Source organism: Eurosta solidaginis, chromosome 2 (assembly GCF_040869045.1).
Source record: "Eurosta solidaginis isolate ZX-2024a chromosome 2, ASM4086904v1, whole genome shotgun sequence".
Classification (NCBI taxonomy): Eukaryota; Metazoa; Arthropoda; class Insecta; order Diptera; family Tephritidae; genus Eurosta; species Eurosta solidaginis.
This window is the reverse complement of record NC_090320.1, coordinates 184235071-184252735: the sequence shown is the minus strand read 5'-3', so window position 1 is coordinate 184252735 and position 17665 is coordinate 184235071. Positions and strand designations below refer to the sequence as shown.

Genomic DNA, 17665 nt, shown 5'->3' with positions numbered 1-17665 from the left:
ATGCTACTTTGGACTAGGTAGGCAATTGAAAAGTAAAGTCCTCTCTCGGCGAACGAAAATCATACTCTACAAGTCACTTATCGTACCCGTCCTGCTATATGGGGCAGAAGCATGGGCCATGACAACAGCAGATGAAGCGGCTTTGGGAGTGTTCGAGAGAAAAGTTCTTCGAAAGATTTATGGACCTCTACGCGTTGGCGATGGCGAGTACCGAAGAAGATTTAATGATGAGCTGTACGAGCTATACGCAGACATCAACATAGTCCAGCGAATTAAAACGCAGCGGCTGCGCTGGCTAGGCCATGTTATGCGAATGAAAGATGATGCTCCGGCCAAGAAAGTGTTCCTATCGGAACCCGCCTATGGAAGCAGAGGTAGAGGGCGGCCCCCACTCCGTTGGAAGGACCAGGTGGAAAACGATTTAAACTCCCTTGGTGTGACCAATTGGCGCCGGTTGGCGGAGCGAAGGAGCGACTGGCGCGCCTTGTTGGACGGCCACAACCGTTTAGACGGTTAAGCGCCAATTAAGTAAGTAAGTAAATAAATTAAAAAGTAAAATTCTCTTGATACAAAGCTCTTTTTCACTAAGATATAGCTTATTTAAAAATTTTTTTTTAAGTGGGCGTGTTCGTCATCCGATTTCGCTAATTTTTATTTAGCACAGATATAGAAATAGGTCAATAGCAATCTCTTCTGGGTCCAGATAAGCTCTTTGGTGAAGATATCTCAATATTTACTCAAGTTATCGTGTTAACGGACAGACGGGCAGACGGACGGACATTGGTTCAATAACATTTTTTTTCGATGTATGGAGGTCTATATCTATCTTGATTCCTTTATAGGTACCTGTACAACCAACCGTTATCCAATCAAAGTTAATACACTCTGTGTGCAAGGCACGCTGAGTATAAAAAAGGGATGAAACATGGTAATTGGATTGGTTTATTGACGCAAAATATAAATTTAGAAAAAGTTTGTAAAATGGGTGTAACACCTACCATATTAAGTAGAAGAAAATGAAAAAGTTCTGCAGGGCGAAATCAAAAGCCCTTGGAATCTTGGTTGAAATACTGTGACAGGTGATGTTCTGGGTCACCCTGGTCCACATTTTGGTCGATATCTGGAAAATGTCTTCACATATACAACAAAGAGCCACTCGCTTTTGAAACCCTCATTAATACCTTTAATTTGATATCCATATCGTACAGACACATTATGGAGTCACCCCTGGTCCACCTCTATGGCGATATCTCAAAAGGCATCCACCTATAGAACTATGGCCCACTCCCTTTTAAATAATCATTAGCGCCTTTCATTTGCTACCCATATCATACAAACGCATCCTAGAGTCATCCCTGGTCCACTTTTATGGCGATATCTTGAAAAGGCGTCCGCTTATAGAACTTAGGCCCACTCCCTTTTAAAATACCTTTCATTTGATACCCATATCGTACAAACACATTATAGAGTCACACTTGGTCCACCTTTATGGCGATATCCCGAAATGGCGTCCACCTATAGAACTATGGCCCACTCCCTTTTAAAATACTCTTTAGTTCCTTCCATTTGATACCCATGTCATACAAACACATTCCAGGGTTACCCTAGGTTCATTTCCCTACATGGTGATTTCCCGTAAAGGTCAATTGTACTTACATAGCATAGCAGGGCACAACAACATTGCTCTCACAAACAATATCTGTTCAATAGGATTTGCGTGTACTTGATTAGACTACGCAGTGCATTGAATTGCATTGCATGAAAGTCTGTTGAATTTTGATTTCTACATACATACAATGCGCGCGACTTTCTCACTCTTCGTCAGTGCACGGACTTTTAAAAAGAGGATGTTGGTAGAAGAAAAATTAAAATAGTGATAGAAGTTGTAGATTTTTTTTCCAAGAAAACAATAGCTACAGTTTATATTTGTACGAAACAATTCATAATTTATTGTAAAACAAATAGGGCACATTTCACGGAAATAGCACTTTTAAAAAAACATGTAAACAAAACAAGAAAATACATATAAATTTGTATAAACATACATAGCTTATGCTTAAATGATACTTGCTTTTTCCCTGTATTTCGAGCTTGAAATAATGACGAAAATTTACCGAAACGTCTAATTACAACAACAATTTTCCAATGTACCAAAAATACTGTCACAAAATAACCGACTTCGGCATGTTATCGTTTACTTAAAACTTTTTTTATTTTCGTTCAAAATTATTTACAAATAACTGATGAAAATAGCGCAGGAAAATATTTGCGTGCTCATTTACTACATTTATTTCATAAACAAATTAATTTCTTGTTTGAATTTGTGAACAAATTTTTCAAAATTGGTTAATTTGGTTAGAGTCACCTCTTAATGTTAATTGGGTGTGCTCGGCAATTAAATACGTTTACCTAATGATCGCGGTATTTAGTTTTAATGCGAATATATTGAAATGTTGGTAGATTTTCGGTCTTTGGCGATAGAAGTGGTAGAAAATGAAAATGGGCTAAAAAGTTTGTAGATCTACCAATAAAGGGGTAAGTCCGTGCACTACTCTTCGAGCTGTTAACATTGTTATTGCAAAGAGTGGAAAAATGAGCATCACTCTCAGAGTAAACCATATTGCTTGCGTGTGTTTGCGTATATTTTATATACTAACTTTATTTGTGTGTGTGTGTGTTTGCCCTTGTCAGATAGACTATCATCTACGCTACGTAAAGTATAATCTGCTTTTTGGTTCACATGTTATGTACTGTTTTGTCATGCAATGCTCTGTAAGTATAATTAGACCTTTATTTTGTCTCCAAAGCTCTCAGCTGAGTATGTAATGTTCGGTTACACCCAAACTTAGCCTTCCTTACTTGTTTACTATGTTATTGTTTTGCGACAACCCATGATCCAAGTAACAGATCTCGCATTAAAGTCAACAACAAAAAGTAAAACTTCTGCTGTGACGTCACGCTTTTGGAGTATGTTTGAAATGAAGTAAAATGTAATAAAAGAGGACAACAAAAAACAAATTTATTTGACTTAGATTTTTATTGATATTTTTTGTATTAGGAAATTTAAATTTAAGTAATAAATTTACATATCAAAAAACTTCGATAAAAAGTTCACAAAACTCAAAATTGCGAAAGATTAATGTCCTTTTCTCCACAGTAGGAGGCGTCAGTATTGGGCGCCGTCAGTCGTCAATATGATTCAGGTATCCAGATCGAAGCTGCGCCAAAGTAACTCTCTGGAGATTCTGCTTTCCTCAACTGCAAGTTTCGGTTATTGGACTCTGAGAACGAGGTTCGGCGGACATTTATCCTCATAGGACTTACCGATTCTTTGAAGATGACTCTGAGAACCTTTTTATGCTCTTTTGGTTCATAAGCCTTCTTGTGTGACGGATTTCTTTGTAGTCTTGCAGAAGTGACTTCTTACGTCTCTGGGAGGCGGGGCTCTTCCATCAGTTGTCTGTTAAGATGGCCAAGTTTCTGAGTTTTCAACAGAAATTATTTGCTCCTCGTTTTGTTTATCTCCTTTATGTGGACAATTCCGACAGTCATTTTTTCCTAGATTAAATTACAAATACACGGTTGTGGCATTACGGGATCTTTAGTCATTCGTTCATGGCGACAACCACTGAAAATCAAAACAGTCAATTCCGTACAAAGCAACACATATGTACTTATATATGTAGTAAAGTTGATTAGAAACACACATTATATGCAAACCCAAAATGTGATTTGCTTTGATATTGGTTTGTTACAAGAGAGTTAAAATGAAAGGTTGCGAGCATTGAACAACAGGCAAAGGGCGATTGGTCTGAAGTCAGCATTTAACTACAGACTTCATCTGAATTATATGGAAAATTGTCCACTTTTAATTGGCCCCATAAGTGAAATTTGCGTTTTTTGTAAGGCTAGGAAGTGGCCAAATGAAACACCAGGTATGTGCTGTAGTAAGAGTCATGTCAAATTAAGTAATAGCGGTGAGCCTCCGCCGGCAATCAAAGCGCTGCATACAGGAGAGCATACGTCGTCCAGTCATTTTAAAGAAAATATAAGAAAATACAATGGATGTTTTGCTATGACTTCATTTGGCGGTAATGAAATCAGAGAAGGTAATTTCATGCCAACTTTCAAAATACATGACGAAAATGCTGGCCCCGCCAGTCCCACGATAACACTCTCCATCGTGTGTCAGAAATTCATCCTTCATATGACCCCTTGCAATACCTTATCATCTTTTTAAATGGTGAGGACGGTTACAGCATAAATATACCGCAAACTTCTCCAAGCAGTGGGGCACCTAACCAACAAAATACAGTTTCATGTATGTTATTTTATGCATATGTATTTTATGCATTTAACCGATACTGTGTGGACATGGCTGCTAAACTGATGACCAAAAGGTTGAATTTTATAAGAGCACACCAAAAGACGTTGCGTGCAAATAGTTATATATGTCTAAGGGATGCTGTTAGCGAGGATTGCAATCCTGAAAATATTGGTCAGTTAGTAATTTTGACGTCTTCAGTTGCTGCATCGCCTCGATATTTGCATGAACGTACACAAGACGCCCTCTTACATGTGCGTCATTATGGAAGGCCTGACTTATTTCTAACATTCACATGCAATCCAGAGTGGAGTGAAATCAAAAACGAATTGTTTCCTAATCAACGGCCAAGTGAGCACCATGACATTGTGCCAAGACTATTCCATATCAAACTACACCAATTCATGAGTTTAATTACAAAACAAGATATTTTTGGAAGAGTTAGATGCGATATGTTTAATGTTGAATGGCAAAAGCGGGGTTTACTTCACGCGCATATTTTAATTTGGCTAATATATAAAATTCTTCCCTATGACATGGATCGTATTATATCAGCGGAAATTCCAAATAAAGACGAAGCTCCGATGTTGTATGATATAATTACTAAAAATATCCACGGCCCATGTGGGGTGATCATTTATCATCGCCCTGTATGTTGAATGGACTATGCTAAAAACCAGGCATGCTTAACCAACGAACCGATATCATTTCGTTACGATAATTAAGGTTAATAAACGAAACAAGGTCATTTCGTTTCGTTTATTAACGTTAAGAACGTCAAATTAACGAAATGATTTTGTTTCGTTTTCTGCCATATCAAAACGAAATCAAATCGTTTATGTTGAATATTAATTTCAAACTATGCTGGCAAAGCTGATTGATGGCGGAGTCATTAAAGGTGAAAGCATTAGCCAAGCTGATTGCAACTTTTCTCATGAATTTTGACAGTACGAACATTTCTCATAGTATTTTTGACATTACCACCAACGAATTACACAAACAAATTACATGGAGTTTGTGTGTATGTCCGCTCGCCGTTACCACCTTACGGCTTAACCATGGCTATAGCATTGCCAGCACAATTCTAACATAAAGTATCACGTTTTTGTTAACGTTTTCCACGTTGCATCCCTGCTAAAAACGATGCCCACACGAGCTCCTACAGCATACGCAGACCGGGGAAGATGAATATCCAAAATATAGACGAAGGTCTTCAGCGGACGGTGGCTATACCCATGTACTTTCTAATGGGACAACGTCGACAACCGATGGATCGTCCCATATTGCCCCGTTCATTCCAGATGTTTTTCCGCTCACATAAATGTAGAGTACTGTCATTCAGTGCAAGCAATTAAATATATTTGTAAGTATATCAATAAAGGTAGCGACATTTTCCGTTCAAGATAATAAGGACGAAGTGCATAATTTTTTTAATGGCAGATATTTAAGCACATCAGAAGGTATTTGGAGATTACTGGGATTTTCAATTCATGAGCAATTCCCAACGGTTGTACATCTATCTGTTCACTTACAAAATGGACAAAGGGTTTATGGTACTGCAGGTAGCACTACACACTACTTTGACATCATTTTTTCCCTTTAGTCAGTTGACGATTTTACAAAGACTTTGCTTTACTCCGAATTACCCGCCTATTACACTTGGACTAATACAAGTACAATTAATAAGTCGCAAGGAGAAACATTTAGTTATGTTGGCGTAGACCTTCGTAGTGAAGTGTTTTCTCACGGTCAACTGTATGTCGCTATTTCAAGAACTGGTTACCCACAGAACCAAAGTTTTCTCATTCGGAAATGATAATAAAACAAAGAATGTTATATTCCCGGAAGTTTTTAATTAATGAAAAAATGTAGCTTATTTTATGTATTAATTTTTTACGTTCTACAATCCAATTTCGACTGCTGAGTGGAATAGCACCCTATTAAAAATTATATTCAAAAAAGTCCTACCTGAGAATTTGATTCAAAAATGCCCTACCGCAAAATTTGATTGAACAACGCCCTATTTCAAAATATGTTTCATCTCGGTATAAATTCAATACATTTTGAGCTGAGATAAATTCTGAGATGGGGCGTTCTTCAACAAAATTCTGAGACAGGGCGTTTTCGGAAAAAAATTCTGATGTAGGGTGTTGAAAAGAGTTTTGAGGTGGGGCGTTTTTGAAAAGCGTTTTGAAATAGAGTGATATTAGACTCAGCAGTCGATTTACTTAAGCACCTAATGTTATTTGAATTGTTATCTTTTTGCGCTTTCTTTCAAAGCTGTTCATTAATAAATCATTTATAACGCTAACGAATTTAAAAGTGTTTGCATTTCATGCAACAGAGCGTATTACACAATTACCTTCATAGCAGAAAAAATACATGATATACATATATATTTGTATCTCTTCTTTTAAATTATACCCAAATAGCAAAAACTCAATAGATCTACTTTTTGTGGCGTAACGAAGTAAGCTCGGTACTTGCATAATGAATATAATCTGAAGGTCAAGTCTGGGCGCACGTCAAATAATAGGCAGTATATAGTCTTCTGTTTGTCTCGGGCGATAAATTTTCTCTTATCACTGATACGAAGCATGTAAGCAATGAAGAATTACGTAAGAAATCCAACATATTGAGCAACTACTACCAAGATCTTGAGGAAATTTGGGAAGTGATATGCTCTTTTTCAAGGCATTCCGCATCGAAAAGAACATTTCAAATTATTCTCCGCTGGAACTGTTGAAAATGCTGAGACAGGATAATTTGCATATCTCTTACCCAAATGTTTACATTGCGTTGCGAATTTTTGTTTCAATTCCTATTGCAAATTGTAGCGCTGAAAGATCGTTTTGTTTTAAAACGCGTGAAAAACTACGTCAGATCTTCAGTGGGCGAAGACTTGTTGACTATAGAATCAGAATTGTTTTTATCTATCCATTGTGATGATGTCGTTTACGAATTCGCAGCTGAAAATCTAGACGAAAAGAAATGTAAATTAAGAATGTCTGGAAAAAGTTAATGTTAAATCGCGGTTCTGTACAGTTTTTGTGTGAAATTCGATACGTGCTTTGGCATTGTTTTCTTTGAAAGTAAAAGTAATTCTCTGAAAAGCCAATTAAACGTAAGAAAAATAATTTGTCTTTGGAAACCAAAGTTCAGATCTTGGAAAAGTTTAACAAGGGTGTTCAAAGGAAGCGGTTGGCCTTAGAATTTGATATGGCGCCATCTGCAATCAGCTATATCAAATCGAATAAGCCATCAACTTTAAACGCTGTTTCTAATACCTATCATGAGGCTAACAAAAAATCATTGCACATAGCTGAATATTAAAAATGAAGTTTTTGATTCATTGTTAGCTTTCTTAAGGTATTTCTATTGATCTTTTATGTATTTTTAATGAAAAAATATATGTATTTATTGTAATTGGAGTTTTTGTTTTTTGATCCTTTTTTGGTTTAGCATATATATACATATACTATGTTTATTTAATAAAAAAACATGTGATATGTATTGTACTGGTTTGCTACCTTATGTTTTCTCGTTTTTATGAATAAAATTGAATAAGACACAATTTCATTGTAGTTTTTTTGAATGCAAATTGGGTCAGTTTTCAAGGTTTTATACAAATAAAAAAACGTCCAGGAATTAGAATTTTTCAGAACCCTAAAACAAAGTTGTTCTAATTTGTGAGCATCTACTGTATCAATTTGGTATTAATGTGCCTTTAATGGCAACCGTACTCACCATTCACATCTTGTACATATACTAACACCAAAAGTTACCTCTGTTTAATCACTAAACTAAAGTACTTTCCAGATCGGCTAATACGGCCCCAGGATGCTTGCAAAGGACTGATGGTTCGTGGGCCGAAACTGGGGAGGAAACCCTGGACCTACTGCTGAATACACATTTTCCAGGTGCGACTAGGAACGAACCAGGGGATATACAAAGCTCGACACAGGTAACAGTGCACCCTATACTGCAAAACTTAATTACAAGAGATAAGATATCTTGGGCCATCCGATCTTTTGAACCATTCAAAACTCCAGGGTCGGGCGGAGTTACACCTATACCACCGCAACAGCCACTGGAATGCAGGACTAACTGGCGTGGCCTTGAGCCACATCCCACGTACATGGAAAAGATCTAAAGTGGTATGTATTCCCAAGGCAGGCAAAGCGTGCCACGCGAAACCAAAAGACTTCAGACTCATCAGTCTATCTTCGTTTCAACTAAAGGTGTTGGAGAGGCTGGTGGAAATATATATCAGGGAGGCAGTGAATGACCAACTCTATGAAGCACAACACGCCTATATGAAGGGGAAATCAACGGAAGCGGCATTACACGAAATTACATCGTGCATAGAGAGATCGTTCTCTTTCAAGGAATACTGCGTGGCAGCCTTCCTAGACATAGAAGGAGCGTTCAACAACATCAAACCCGACTCGATCATTAAGGTACTGACTGATCTGGGCATCGAATCTCAGCTGGTGGAGCTTGTGCACCAATTGCTGCTATGCACGGTACTACAGGCAGACCTTGCAGAGGTATCGGTGAGCAGGTTCGTCAGTAGGGGACATCCCCAAGGTGGAGTCCTATCCCCTCTGCTGTGGGCTTTGGCGGTAAATCAACTGCTAAGGGACATAGAGGAGGAGAGGGGCTGTAAAGTTATAGCATATGCTGACGACCTTGCCGTGGTGATAAGTTGGAAGTTTCCACAAACTCTCTGCGATGTGATGCAGGTGGAATTAAGAAGGGTCGAAGCATGGGCCGCTGATAATGGCCTGGGCGTGAACCCAAATAAAACGCAACTGTTGCTGTTTACGAGGAAGTATAACTCCGGTGCAGGCAAACAGTGCTTAAGTTAAGTGAGTCCACCAACTATCTACGGCTCACACTTGTTAAGAAATTGAACTGGACACAAAACTGCACGGAATGTATCCGTAAGACCACGGTTGCCCTCTACACATCTAATGGGCAATTGGACGGAAATAGGGTATGTCCTCCAATGGTAGTGCATTGGATGTACACGTCCATAATTAGGCCAATTTTGCTATACGGGGTGGCGGTATGGTGACGCGCCTTGAATTACACCTCGACGGTTCTTGCTCTTCAAAAGGTGCAAAGGTCTGCACTACTATGCATAAGCGGAGCCATTCGCACAACGCCAACGGAGGCTATGAATGTAATACTGAACCTACTACCATAGATATAGTAGGCATAAAATATGCAGCATGTGCAGCTATTAGGCTGAGGAAAATTACCACATAGTCTCACTGCACCCATACTGAAATTCTTGACAGATTCTGCATGCCAGAATGGACAGATTTCTGCATACCACATACCAACTTTAACAAGGTATACGAGATATTCATCGCTTAAAGGAAACAGTGGGTGAATGGCCCAGATTGGCCCACTGACAGCATTCAGATCTACACAGATGGATCTAAATTGGACAACAGGACGGGGTGTCTTTTCGGAACGATGGAACATACAAAGATCGTTTCGCCTTCCGGATCACTGTAGCGTATTTCAGGCCGAGCTTGCGGCCATACAAGACGCTGTGGACTGCCTTAGAAGGCAGTCTCTCAGAAGCGCATTTATAATTTCTCAGACAGTCAGGCAGCGCTGAAAGCCCTTGACTCTGTCACAATTAATTATGACACTGTAGTAGGCTGTCGCAGATCACTTAACGTGGGGGCTGAACAGCTTACTCTGCATCTGGTATGTGTTCCGAGACATAAGGGCATACCTGGTGATGAGATGGCGGATGAGCTTGTCCTTTCACTTTCGACATCCTGGAAAAAGTTGGACATGCCGCTCTCCACCTGCAAGCTCAAGATAAAAGAGGCTCTACTTATGGAAGACGGATCCAAGTGGAGGCATCATGATAGATGCCGCACGGCAAAACTCACATGGCCGGAATGGAATGAGATCGCGAAAGTTTTTAACCCTCCGTAAGAGGGATCTTTCTTAAGTTGTAGGACTTCTCACTGGTCACGTTTGTATTGGATCGCATGCGGCGAGGATTGGCGCTCCATTTAATGATTATTGTAGAAGCTGCGGCAGCGAAGAAGAGCCTGAAATTCTTAGTCATCTACTCTGCGAATGTCCAGCGCTCGGTAAAAGAAGGCAACGTTTTATGGGCAAGATGCTTCTCGTAGATCTGACTGATATAGCTGAGGTCAACACACGACGCTTAGTTAGCTTCACAAATTCAACGAAGTGGTTTGACTAAGAGAATAGGAACAAATCCGTGTGGTTTCACAATGGTCCTATAAAGGCCTAAGTGTGCCGCTCCGATGCGGACGGCAGCCACTTAAACCTAACCTAACCTAATCACTAAACTCGCTTTAGTGCGAGCTCTGTGTAACAGTGCTCTACACTGTTATGTCCTACACTGCTTTAAGTTATCTTATTTAAGAATACTGATATCTATTGTAACGAATTTACTTGCGAATCCTCTTATTTGCAACCTTCTGCTAAGTTCGAATCACCAAAATCTTGAATAAATTACTCTAATATTTAATAATTCAAAATGGCCTTTATTAAAGTACTTCACCATAAGTAACTCTACTATTGCCCGACAGATTTCGTGCAATGATAAGCGCTCCTCTTGTGCTTCCATCTTGGATGTAATCTGTGTCGACATTTATGAAATACGCGTTTCTTGTGCTTTAATTTTCGATGTTATTTCTGACGACATTTCTACAATACGTGTCTTCTGTTCTTCCATTTTTGATGTTATATTTGTCTTTTGTTCTTCCAGATGGGATGATATTTGCGACGACATTGATCTTACTGTCGCTGTTTGTGCAGATATTGCAGCCAATATCATGTTCAAGCCTGTGCTCGTAACTGTCTGCGATGTTTCATTTTTCTCTTAAATTTTTGTTGTTTCCTCGCCATCAAGAGGAAAGACATACTCTTCCAAGTGAATTCCTTCTGCTTCCATTGTCTCTCGTAGTCGTGCTTGAAATTCGATTTTAATGCCACTTTTATTCAATCCACGGCTCTCCAACTCCTTCTTCAGCTGCTGGATCTTCAATTCACTCCACTTTGCCATGTCCAAGTTGTATCCCCAATCTTCGGAATTTATTCAGCAGATCCTCTTCTGACACCAATTGTAACGAATTTACTTGCAAATCCTCTTATTCGCAACCTTCTGCTAATGCTCGTATCGCTAAACTGTTGAATAAATAACTCTAATATTTAATAATGCAAAATGGCCTTTATTAAAGTACTTCACAATAAATAACCCTACTATTGCCCGACAGATTGCGTGCTTAATTAAAACTGATTTTTGCGCCTTTGCCGCTGGTGCTTTTATACTATGTGATTTCCTCGATGCATCTTCTAGGCGCTTCCAGAATTTACCTACTTACCGCCATATAATTATAACAACAGATGCACGTATATAGCTTCTCATATGCGTGTATTTGTGAGCGACACTTCCACAATTACAATTGCATACTTTTGGGAGCATCTCAGATGAGATATCTGCATGTGTTTTTGCATCTTTTCTCTGCTGCGTGTACGTACATATCTGTAGACATAATGATTTATTCGTATATGTAGATACATGATTGATTTATGGATGTGCATACAGTCACTGCTTAGCATCGGCTTAGAGATGGCAATACCCCTTAGTGTTGCTAATATTCGTAACACTATTATAAAATGTACATATGTATATGTGTGTACATACATATGTAAATGTTGGAAAAACTTTTAGCCAGGGGCTGAAGCTGTTATTCCTTGTATAATATAAATTCTTGCAAAACTATTAATTTTTAACTTTAAATATATTTGGATCAAGATAAAAATTATTTTCGGATTATTTATTTTTTGAGCCCGATAGAACTAGTTAAACTCGGAGCTTTAAAAATAAAAGTCCGGAAATAAAACTAAATCCACATTTTTATGTTTTAAGGCCAAAGTAAAAGTCCCGCTTGATAACAAAGAAACGGCTAATCCGAAATAAAAAAGTGTTTAATTCGGATAAGCAGTTTCTTGTTATCAAGCGGGACTGAGCAGAGCTCACAGAGTATATTAATTTTGTTCGCATAACGGCACGATGTAACGGCATAAACTAATCCAGACAGATATAGACTTCAATATATTAAAATGATCTGGGCGAAAAAGGAAATTAATTTAGCCATGTCCGTCCGTCCGTCCGTAAACACAATAGCTTGAGTAAATTTTGAGGCATCTTGATGAAATTTGGTATGTAAGTTCCTGGGCACTCATCTCAGATCGATGTTTAAAATGAATGAAATCGCACTATAACCACGCCCACTTTTTCGATATCGAAAATTTCGAAAAACCGAAAAAGTGCGATAAATCGTTACCAAAGACGGATAAAGCGATAAAACTTGGTTATGATGGGTTTACCTTATGACGCAGAATAGAAAATTCGAATGGGCAACGCCCACTTTTAAAAGAAGATAATTTAAAAGTTTTGCAAGCTGTAATTTAGCAGCCGTTGAATATATCATGATGAAATTTGGCAGCAACGTTACTCCTATTACTATACGTGTTCTAAATAAGAATTAGCAAATCGCCACTCCTAAAAAAAAACATTTTAAAGTCAAATTTTAACAAAAAATTTAATATCTTTACAGTGTATAAGAAAATTATGTCAACATTCAACGCCAGTAATGATATGGTGCAATAAAATACAAAATAAAAGAAAATTTCAAAATGGGCGTGGCTCCGCCCTTTTTGTTTTAATTTGTCTAGAATACTTTTAATGCCATAAGTCGAACAAACATTTACCAATAGCATTGGTTAGGGCATAGCCTAGATGACGATAACTGTTTTCGGTGAAAATGGGCGAAATCGGTTGAAGCCACGCCCAGTTTTTATACACAGTCGACCGTCTGTCCTTCCGCTCGGCCGTTAACACGAAAACTTGAGCAAAAACTGATATATCTTTACTAAACATAGTTCACGTACTTATCTGAACTCACTTTATCTTGGTATTAAAAATGGGCGAAATCCGACTATGACCACGCCCACTTTTTCGATATCGAAAATTTGGAAAAATGAAAAAAATGCCATAATGCTATACCAAATACGAAAAAAAAATGAAACATGGTGATTGGATTGGTTTTTTGACGCAAAATATACTTACTTACTTACTTAATTGGCGCTTAACCGTTTAAACGGTTATGGCCGTCCAACAAGGCGCGCCAGTCGCTCCTTCTCTCTGTCAACCGGCGCCAATTGGTCACACCAAGGGAGTTTAAATCGTTTTCCACCTGGTCCTTCCAATGGATTTGTGGCCGCTTTCTACCTCTGCTTCCATAGCCGGTTCCGATAGGAACACTTTCTTGGCCGGAGCCTCACGTTTCTTTCGCATAACATGGCCTAGACAGTGCAGCCGCTGCATTTTAATTCGCTGGACTGTGTTGATGTCTGCGTATGGCTCGTACAGCTAATCGTTAAATCTTCTTCGGTACTCGCCATCGCCAACGCGTAGAGGTCCATACATCTTTCGAAGAACTTTTCTCTCGAACACTCCCAGAGCCGCTTCATCTGCTGTTGTCATGGTCCATGCTTCTGCACTATAAAGCAGGACGGGTACTATAAGTGACTTGTAGAGTATGATTTTCGTTTGCCGAGAGAGGACTTTACTTTTCAATTGCCTACCTAGCCCAAAGTAGCACTTATTGGTAAGAGTGATTCTTCGCTGGATTTCAGAGCTGATGTTGTTGCTAGTGTTGATGCTGGTTCCCAAATAAACGAAGTCTTTTACTATTTCGAAATAATGGCTGCCGACAGTAGCGTGGTTGCCCAGGCGGCGCATATGCGCTCGATGACAGCAGGTACTTCGTTTTGTTCTCATTCACCATCAAACCCATCTTTACCGCTTCTTTTTCCAGTTTGGAGTCAGCAGAACTAACAGCGCGGGTGTTTAGGCCGATGATATCAATGTCATCAGCATACACCGGTAATTGCACGCTTTTATAGAATTTTATTCCCGAGCGGTTAAGTTCTGCAGCTAGTATAATTTTCTCCAGTATCAAATTAAAGAAATCGCACGATAGGGGTCACCCTGTCTGAAACCTCGTTTAGTTTCGAACGGGTCGGATAGGTCCTTCCCAATTCTGACTGAGCTGATGGTGTTGCTCAACGTCATTTTGCACAGTCGTATAAGTTTTGCGGGGAAACTAAATTCAGACATCGCGGCATATAGGCAGCTTCTTTTCGTACTGTCGAAGGCAGCTTTAAAGTCGACGAAGAGGTGATGTGTGTCGATTCTCTTTTCACGGGTTTTTTCCAAGATTTGGCGCATTGTGAAAATCTGGTCGATGGTAGATTTACCAGGTCTGAAGCCGCACTGATAAGGTCCAATCAGCCGGTTCACGGTGGGTTTCAATCTTTCGCACAATACACTTGAAAGGGCCTTATATGCGCTATTAATAAGGCTGATTCCACGATAGTTGGTGCATTTTGCAGTATCCCCCTTCTTGTGGACTGGGCAAAGAACACTTAGATTCCAATCGTCGGGCGTGCACTCGTCCGCCCATATTTTGCGAATAAGCTGATGCATGCGGCTTATCAACTCCTCGGCGCCGTATTTGAATAGCTCCGCAGGCAGTGCATCCGCAAAATATAACTTTTGAAAAAACTTTATAAAATGGGTGTGACACCTTCCATATTAAGTAGAATAAAATGGCAGGGATACTGTTCGTGGTATTACATATATAAAGAAAATAGGCGGTACCCAACAGATGGTGATCTGGGTCACACGGGTCCACATTGTGGTCGATATTTCGAAAACTCCTTCACATATACAACTAAACGCCACTCCCTTTAAAAACCCGCATTAATACCTTTAATTTGATACCCATATCGTACAAACACATTATAGAGTCACCCCTGGTCCGCTTTTATGGCGATATCTCGAAAAGGCGTCCACCTATAGAACTAAGGCCCACTCCCTTTTGAATTAGTCATTAACACCTTTCATTTGATACCCATGTCATATAAACACATTCCAGGGTTACCCTAGGTTCATTTTCCTAAACGGTGATTTTCCCTTATTTTGTCTCCAAAGCTCTCAACTGCGTATGTAAAGTTCGGTTACACCCGAACTTAGCCTTCCCTACTTATTTTTTACTAAATTGCATGCCTCTCAGTCTGCTAATTCATTTAAAATTTTTTGGTCTAAACTTTAAACTTAACTGACCCATAAATCTAGAATCTCAAATGTTAAGAAACTTGTACAAACTTCTGATTTTTAAACAAAGCCCAAAAGTTTAAATTTGGTACTTACAATCGAAAAACATATGTAGAAGTTAACGTTAATTTTATTCACAACTGCAAGCCATTAACTCATCTCCAGAACATTTTGTTATACATATGAAATGGTATGATGTGTTTTGTTATACAGGTGTGATGCTCAGTAGTTAGAACACACGGCTCTGATTCGGAAAACATCGACTGGAAACCTACTGATTGCCCCATAAATTTTTCTTTTTTTTAACTGCTTGTGTACACTTCTCTGGTTTAAAATTGAAACTCATCTCATTTTCTGGAAAGGTGGTATAATCTGAGTTATAAAGTAGTAAAAAAGAGTACCTATTTGTCTTTCTGTCAACTAAAAAGGAAAGTGAGAGGATGATAGGCCACACATATACCCCAGCATACTTTCACATGTGGAAAATTAAGTAGAGACTTTCTTTGGGCTTTGCTTCACATTGATTTGTATACCCCGCTCTGTGGTGTTCCCCTATTTTTGATTTCGTGGCCTCAAATAGACACCACTACAAAGCAACATTTCTGCAATTTAAAAAGCAGCTGATCTATCATAAGCTTCGATGAAATTAAAATGATTGCCAAGTTTCGAAACATTGTTGACGGATCATGGTATTCCATTGCTTTATTTCTTAACCTCTCTAAGGTTTTAAGTAGATCATTTAACTATTTGGCCTGCAGCAGTAGAAATAGGCTTTTTGACCATTATTTGGTTAGTGCAAAGTTAAATTAAACTTTTGCCTTTGTTTGGGTACAGGTTGTTGACTTTTTCCTGCTCTTGGTTTGAAGAAGACTCGAGCCGTTCTCTTAAAGTAAGGAACATGGTTAATTTTACTGTAGGCTTCAAATATTATTTTGGGCCTTTATAAAATCGTTCCATCATCCAGCTGTGACAGTGCAAGGAAATTCCTTCTGAATTCGGCCATTTAAACTGTGTAACAGACTGTTCATTGAATATTAGTAATTTTACGAGAAAAATCTGACTTTTTCGGTAGCCATTTTCAACATGATCGGTGGTAGCGTCCAGCGTTTTTTCGGTAGCCGATTCAAGTCAACCTGAAACAATTGGCATTGCTTTTTCATTCATCACTGCATCCGGCAGCCTTTGCGTCCGAGGAGTCATCCCCATAATTTCTTCCGTCCGTCCGTCTGTCTGTCCGTTAACATGACAACTTGATTAAATATTGAGATATCTTCAACAAATTTGGTACACGAGATTATCTGGACCCAGAATAGATTGGTATTGAAAATTAGCGAAATCGGATGATAACCCCGCCCACTTTTTATACTCAGTTGAGCAGAGCTCACAGAGTATATTAAGTTTGATTGGATAACGGTTGGTTGTACATATATAAAGGAATCGAGATAGATATAGACTTCGATATATCAAAATAATCAGGAAGGATCGAAAAAAAATTTGATTGATCCGTCCGTCCGTCCGTCCGTCCGTTAACACGATAACTTGAGTAAATTTTGAGGTATCTTGATGAAATTTGGTATGTAGGTTCCTGAGCACTCACCACAGATCGCTATTTAAAATGAACGATATCGGACTATAACCACGCCCACTTTTTCGATATCGAAAATTTCGAAAAACCGAAAAAGTGCGATAATTCATTACAAAAGACAGATAAAGCGACGAAACTTGGCAGATGAGTTGGACTTATGACGCAGAATAGAAAATTGGTAAAATTTTGGACAATGGGCGTGGCACCGCCCACTTTTAAAAGAAGGTAATTTAAAGCTTTTGCAAGCTGTAATTTGGCAGTCGTTGAAGGTATCATGATGAAATTTGGCAGAAACGTTACTCCTATTACTGTATGTACGCTTAATAAAAATTAGCAAAATCGGAGAAGGAGCACGCCCACTTTAAAAAAAAATTTTTTTAAAGTAAAATTTTAACAAAAAATTTAATATCTTTACAGTATATAAGTAAATTATGTCAACATTCAACTCCAGTAATGATGTGGTGCAACAAAATACAAAAATAAAAGAAAATTTCAAAATGGGCGTGGCTCCGCCCTTTTTCATTTAATTTGTCTAGGATACTTTTAACGCCATAAGTCGAACAAA

At 38.7% G+C, this 17665-nt stretch overlaps 1 protein-coding gene across 28 annotated transcripts in view; it reads left to right on the top strand.

Moving 5' to 3' along the window:
• Positions 1-17665, top strand: part of Tmtc2 (Transmembrane O-mannosyltransferase targeting cadherins 2) — a 740743-nt gene that overhangs the window by 186387 nt on the left and 536691 nt on the right. The window contains exon 1 of one of the 28 annotated variants that reach the window (XM_067766564.1): positions 8191-8288. The exons of the other annotated variants lie outside the window; for them this stretch is intronic. The gene's annotated coding sequence lies outside the window, so the exon portion shown is untranslated. Of the gene's footprint in view, positions 1-8190; positions 8289-17665 lie in introns of those variants that run through there. 28 annotated transcript variants of the gene reach the window in all.